We start from the raw sequence: 6,000 nt of genomic DNA on the forward strand, positions 1-6,000 counted from the left end.
CCTTGCCCTGACCATGGGCCTCCCTCCACGGCTTCTCTGTAGCCAGCGGGGAAATGGAGGGAGCTCCAGCTATGAGGGGCCAAGACATTGAACTTTCCCCACTGGTAAGCCCCTGCAAGGGTCAGAACAGTAAACTGACCTGCTCTCCCATGTTTGCCAAAGATAAACCTGGCAGCGAGATACAGGGAGAATTGGTGGGGGATTGTACGTGAGTGTTCATACGGCATTATCCATTGTCCATCAGCTGATGAATGGGCATGTCCATACAGTGGGATATTACTCAGCCATAAAGAGGAAGGGATATGCTACATGAGGAACCTTGGAAACATGATGCTAAGTGGAAGAAGCCAGTCAGAGAAGACCACATGTGTAATCGCGTTCATAGGGAGTGTTCAGAATAGGGAGCCGTATAGAGACAGAGAGTGGGTGATTGGTTCCCGAGGGCTGTCGGGGAGGAGGATGAGGGTGTGGGGTTTCTCTTTTACTGGTGATGAAAAATGTTTAAAATGAACCATGGTGATATTTGTACATATCTGTAAATATAGCAAAATCCATTGAATCATATTCTTTTTAAAATTTTTAAATTATATTTAAATTCAATTAACAGATATTTTTTAGTTTCAGAGGTAGAATTCAGTTAGTCATCCATTGCATATAACACCCAGTGCTCATTACATCACATGCGCTCCTTAATGCCCATCACCCAATTTTCCCTTCCCCCCACCCAACTCCCCTCCAGCAACCCTCAGTTTGTTTCCTAGAGTTAAGAGTCTCTTACGGTTTTCTTCCCTCCATTTTTATCTAATTTTACTTTTCCTTCCCTTCCCCTATGTTCATTTGTTTTGTTTCTTAAATTCCACATATGAGTGAGATCATGTGATAATTGTCTTTGACTTATTTCGCTTAGCATAATACCCTCTGGTTCCATCCACATTGTTGTAAATGGTAAGATTTCTTTTTTTGATTGCTGCATAATATTCCATTGTATATATATATATATATATATATACACACCACATCTTCTTTATCCTTTCATCTGTTGATAGACATCTGGGCTCTTTCCACAGTTTGGGTATTGTGGACATTGCTGCTATAAACATTGGGGTGCATGTGCCCCTTCAGATCACTATGTTTGTATTCTTTGGGTAACTATGAATTGTACTCTTTAAGGGGAAAGTTGTATGGTACGTGGATTATAACTTGAGAAAGCCGTTAGCAAAGAAGAATCAGTAGAAGAGGAACTGAAAACCAGCTGGCCACTCTGGGCCACACGTAGATGTGACATCGAGGGATGAGAGGACTGGAACTGGGGCAGCGGGCTAGCACCACACTGTTGCAGAAGCAGCCGACAAGGCGCCCGTCGGCGGGGGCCCCCAGATCAGGCATATTCTACAGCATCCCGAGCTCTAATCTTACCACCCCGGAGGCAGGCACAGACACAGCACCCCAGTTGCTCCCTCAGAGAGCCTCTTTCCAGTGGCTTCTAGAACTGATGACAAGGGGAGAGTACCCCAGGTGGGAAAGGAGTAGCTACTGGCCACACCTGCAGGGGCCGACAGGGAGCAAGCTCTTGCCTCACGTCCGGGGGAGGAGGAACCAGGCTGGTGTGGGAGGGAGAGACCCAAACCCGAGGGATGCATATACTTGATTGTATTCATGCAATCCACAAACAGTGCCAGGCACTGTTTCAGGCACTGAGAAGAGAGAGGTGAATAAGGAGGACAATGACGCTGACCCCTGGAGCTTCTATTTTAGAACAGCACCGTCCAAGCACAACTGCAGCTCCTGGGTCCCTTGAGCGCTTAAAATGGGGCCAGTCTCAGTAAGAAGTGCCGGGAGGGCGTGCACACCAGAACTCAAAACAGACCAAAACGTGTAACGTATCCCGTTAATCCTTTATTTTAAATATCGATTTTGTGTTGAAATAACAATATTCTGGATATCTTGGGCTAAATAACATATATTATTAAAATTAATTTCACCTTTTTCCTTTTGGCTTTTAACACATGGCTACTATAAAATGTAAAGTTACATATGTGGCTCGTGCCGTATTTCTACTGAACAGCACTGTTCCAGTGAGAGACAGGGACAATCAGTAAATAAGCAAATAAATAGACAGTGCCATATCAGGTAGCAATAAATACCGTGAAGAAGAAAATGAACTTAGGGGGTGGAAGGGCTAAGGGGTGGTGCTATTTTTGCTAGCGTGGCCTCTCGGAGATGGTATCTGAGCAGAAACTTGAAGGCGGGGGAGGGGGCGGAAGAGCAGCAGGGCAGTGTGGTTGGAATGGGGCGAACTTGGAGAGGGGTTTCTTGAGGGGCAGTGGGGCGAGATCCTTGAGCAACCTCGTGGGCTGTGGTGCATGTGAACCCGCAGGCCTTAGTGACTGACTGGGATCCAGGAAATGAGAGAGAGAGAGCGGGGGCAGATTCACCACGAGGAACTGAACCAGCGAGCCTGGGTGGGTGTTAGGGGCTCTGCTGGTTTGCCTAGTTTGGGATGGAGAGGGGACCCATGATTAGTTTAGGATCCATACCTGCTCCTGCTGAGTCTGAGGGGCTGCCACAAAATTCAAACAGAGATGCGTAGTTCACAATTGGAGATAAAGGTCTAGAGCTCAGAAGCAAGACTGGGGCAGAAAACACACATTTAGAGGACATCTGGGAGGACACCCGAGGGCCTGAGAATACTGAGTGGGATGATCAGATCTGGTTTGAGTCCTGGCTCTGCCAGTTCCTATGATCCTGTGCTTCTTCCCCTGTGTGATGGGCAATAGACAGCCGTGGAGTCTTGTGCCCTCTCTCCTGCTCCCTCTCCCTGAATGTGGGCTGGCCCCGGGACCACCCCCAACCAATGCAGTTCAGGGGCCAGCTTCTACCCTAGACCCAAGAGGAGGGGCAACACCTGCCTCACCTCTTGGAGCCCTGAGCCCTACCTAAGAGGTTCACCCATCCAGAGGGCGCCACATTGTGAGGAAGCCCACCCTTGGAAGCTGGATGGAGAGACAGAGAGAGATGCATGAACAGCCCCCAGCCATTCAAGACATTCCAACTGAGGCCCCAGGCATCATGGAGCAGAGATAAACTCTCCTTGTTCTGCCCTGTTCAAATTCCTGACTACAGACGGGTGAAATAGAAGAATAATACGTGGTTATTTTAAGCTACTAAGTTTTGTAATAGTTTGCTATTTAATAATAGATAAACAGAACAACACATAAAATGGAAAAATAATAGGTATCTTGTTTTTTTGATAGAAGAATTATGAAATAGTAAGCACAGTTTCTGGCACTAGGTAGGTACTAAGTCAATGTTCCTTTTCTTTTAAAAAAAAACGTTTTTTTTTATTTATTTAAGAGAGTGGGTGCACAAGAGGGGGGAGGAGAGGTAGAAGAAGAGGGAGAAGCAGACTCCCTGAGCAGGGAGCCCCACGTGGGGCTTGATCCCAGGCCCCTGGTGGGATCATGAGCGGAAGGCAGACGCTTAACTGACTGAGCCACCCAGGTGCCCCTCAATATTCCTTTTCTTTCCTATAAAGTCAAACCCTATCTTATCTTAGTTCAGCCTTGTGGAATGCCACAGAATAAGCTGAAAGTCCTATTTTGTTTCATAGGCATTCCCTTAAAGGTATGGCAATGGATCTCATGAAATCATAGGCTACCCCTTCTATGCTAGATTGCCCTTCTGCCCTTAGTCACACTGGTTTCAAGTCACATTTTCCTGGTCACTTTGCCTAGAGTCTGTTCTACTTTAAAGTTCCTCTTAGAAAGTGTTGCCCCAGAAGGACCGCACAGGTGTGCTAAGTACAACACTGGGCATGACGAGCACATCTGTCCCTCTATCTGGACACATCACACCACTGACCGGGCCGGCAGATCAGAGCAACACTGCGGGCTTTAGGATTCCAATTCTGTTATTGGACGTCTTGATCATCATTCCTAGTTTCATGGTAACATACATTTGGTCAGTTATAGTAGCCCTCTTTTATCTGAATCACTTATAAAAACACTGGACAAGACTGGGATGAGGATAGAGCCAATTGAGATCTCACTAGAGGCTGACATTTGTTCATTAATCTGCTCTGTTGGGTATGTTTGTTCAACCAGTTATGTGTGAATCACCCAACACTCTGTCATCCAGTCCACATTTCCCCCCATCTGTTTATGGGAATAGTCAATCTAGCTCTTTTGCATATATTGCCTACTTTTGTTCTGCATGATAGCTGGTGTCGTTTAGCCTGACCATGTTAGGTACTAGGGTGTGTGGGCAGGGGCCACCTCCTGTTTTTCTCTTGTTGACCCCTATGCTGAGCAAGTGAGAAGCACTTAGTGAGCCCTTGGATGACCAGATCTTTCAGCCATACTGCTCAATCAGTATGCCTGTTTTCTTATCAATCAATATGCCTGTTCTGACCCCATAACATATTTTTGTTCATAATTATTTAATATGTTGGGTGTATAAAAAAACTTGATTTGATTTAAATTCTTCTTTTAAGTGAGTCAATGACATTTAACCTCAGCTGAATTCTTTTTTTTTTTTTAAAGATTTTATTTATTTATTCATGAGAGACAGAGAGAGAGAGGCAGGGGAGAAGCAGGCTCCCAAGGAGTAGAGAGCCCGATGCGGGACTCAATCCCAGGACCCTGGGATCATGACCTGAGCCGAAGGCAGACGCTTAACCATCTGAGCCACCCAGGCGCCCCTAACCTCAGCTGAATTCTTAAGAGGGGGATTATAGAGAATTATATACGATCAGGTTTGCTTTATTCCCCTCTAGCAGAGAGCTGTTCCGTAAAGACAGGAGATAAGACACAGCTCCAAGAAGTAAGGCTGCTTGCTAAAGGAGGACAAGAGAAACTGGCCATGCTGAGAGGCGAGGGACAGCAGACCATGTGGGCCTGGGGAGTTCACAGGGACTGAGTGAGTAGCAAACTTTTGTTAACGTGCTCTTTAGCCACTGACAGCAGAGACAGGAAAGCAGATTTAGCAAGGCCAAAGTAAGAGACCATTTTAGTGGTGCTAAATCTTTGTTTATTTTGCTCTATTATTGAAAATATTTTATTTATGTATTTGAGGGAGAGAGAGAGAGAGAGAGAGCACGAGCAGGGGGAGGAGCAGAGGGAGAGGGAGAAGCAGACTCCCCTGCTGAGCAGGAAGCCGGACACAGGACTCGATCCCAGGACCCTGAGATCATGACCTGAGCTGAAGGTAGACGCTTAACTAACTGAGCCACCCAGGTGCCCCTGTTTTGCTTAATTTTTATTGTGTGATTTATCTGTGGCCACTAAATGAATTTTTAAATTATTTTTCCTCTGATGAAATCAACATTTACTGAGATGGTATTAAACAGTGGTTGAGGCTATTGAGCAAATTACTTAGATTCAAACCCCTGCTACTCCATTCGTTAGCTCAGGTTAACTATTTAATAACTTGAAGCCTCAGTTTTGTCATCTGTAAAGTGGGGATTCTGAGTTCACAGAAGGATAAATTAGATAAGACATGGGGAATGCTTAGAACAGTGGAGGGCACATAGGCATTGCTGGTTAAGTGACAACTATTATTGTTTATTTTAAATACTCAGGATATTTATCTTCTTGAGGCTCTAATTATTCAAATCCTAAAGTTGTTCATTCTTAAATTGAAATAGCTGCTATGCATCTTTAAGAAATGTACACAGAGACAAATAATGACACAGTTGGAAGGAAAAGAAATTTGGAATCCTTTTAGGACATGTCCCAACCTTCAAATAGCAAAATTAAGTCATTCAAAGTCACAGAAAGAGTAAGCAGATTTATAGAACTGCAGTACTTTTGCCAAAAAAAAAAAAAAAATTCTCAAATTTAAGAATATCACCGGATGGACAGGTTAAGTAAATGGAAGTTGCCTGTCAAAACTCTCCCTCCCTCCCAACTTCAGAAATTTAGATTCAGGAGTCTTAGATGGACGTTCATAAGCCAACATTTTTTTTTAAAGATTTATTTATTTATTTTAGAGAGAGAGAGA

The sequence above is a fragment of the Mirounga leonina genome, unplaced genomic scaffold (assembly GCF_011800145.1).
Source record: "Mirounga leonina isolate KUSES-001 unplaced genomic scaffold, KU_Mleo_1.0 Mir_366, whole genome shotgun sequence".
NCBI classification, from domain to species: domain Eukaryota; kingdom Metazoa; phylum Chordata; class Mammalia; order Carnivora; family Phocidae; genus Mirounga; species Mirounga leonina.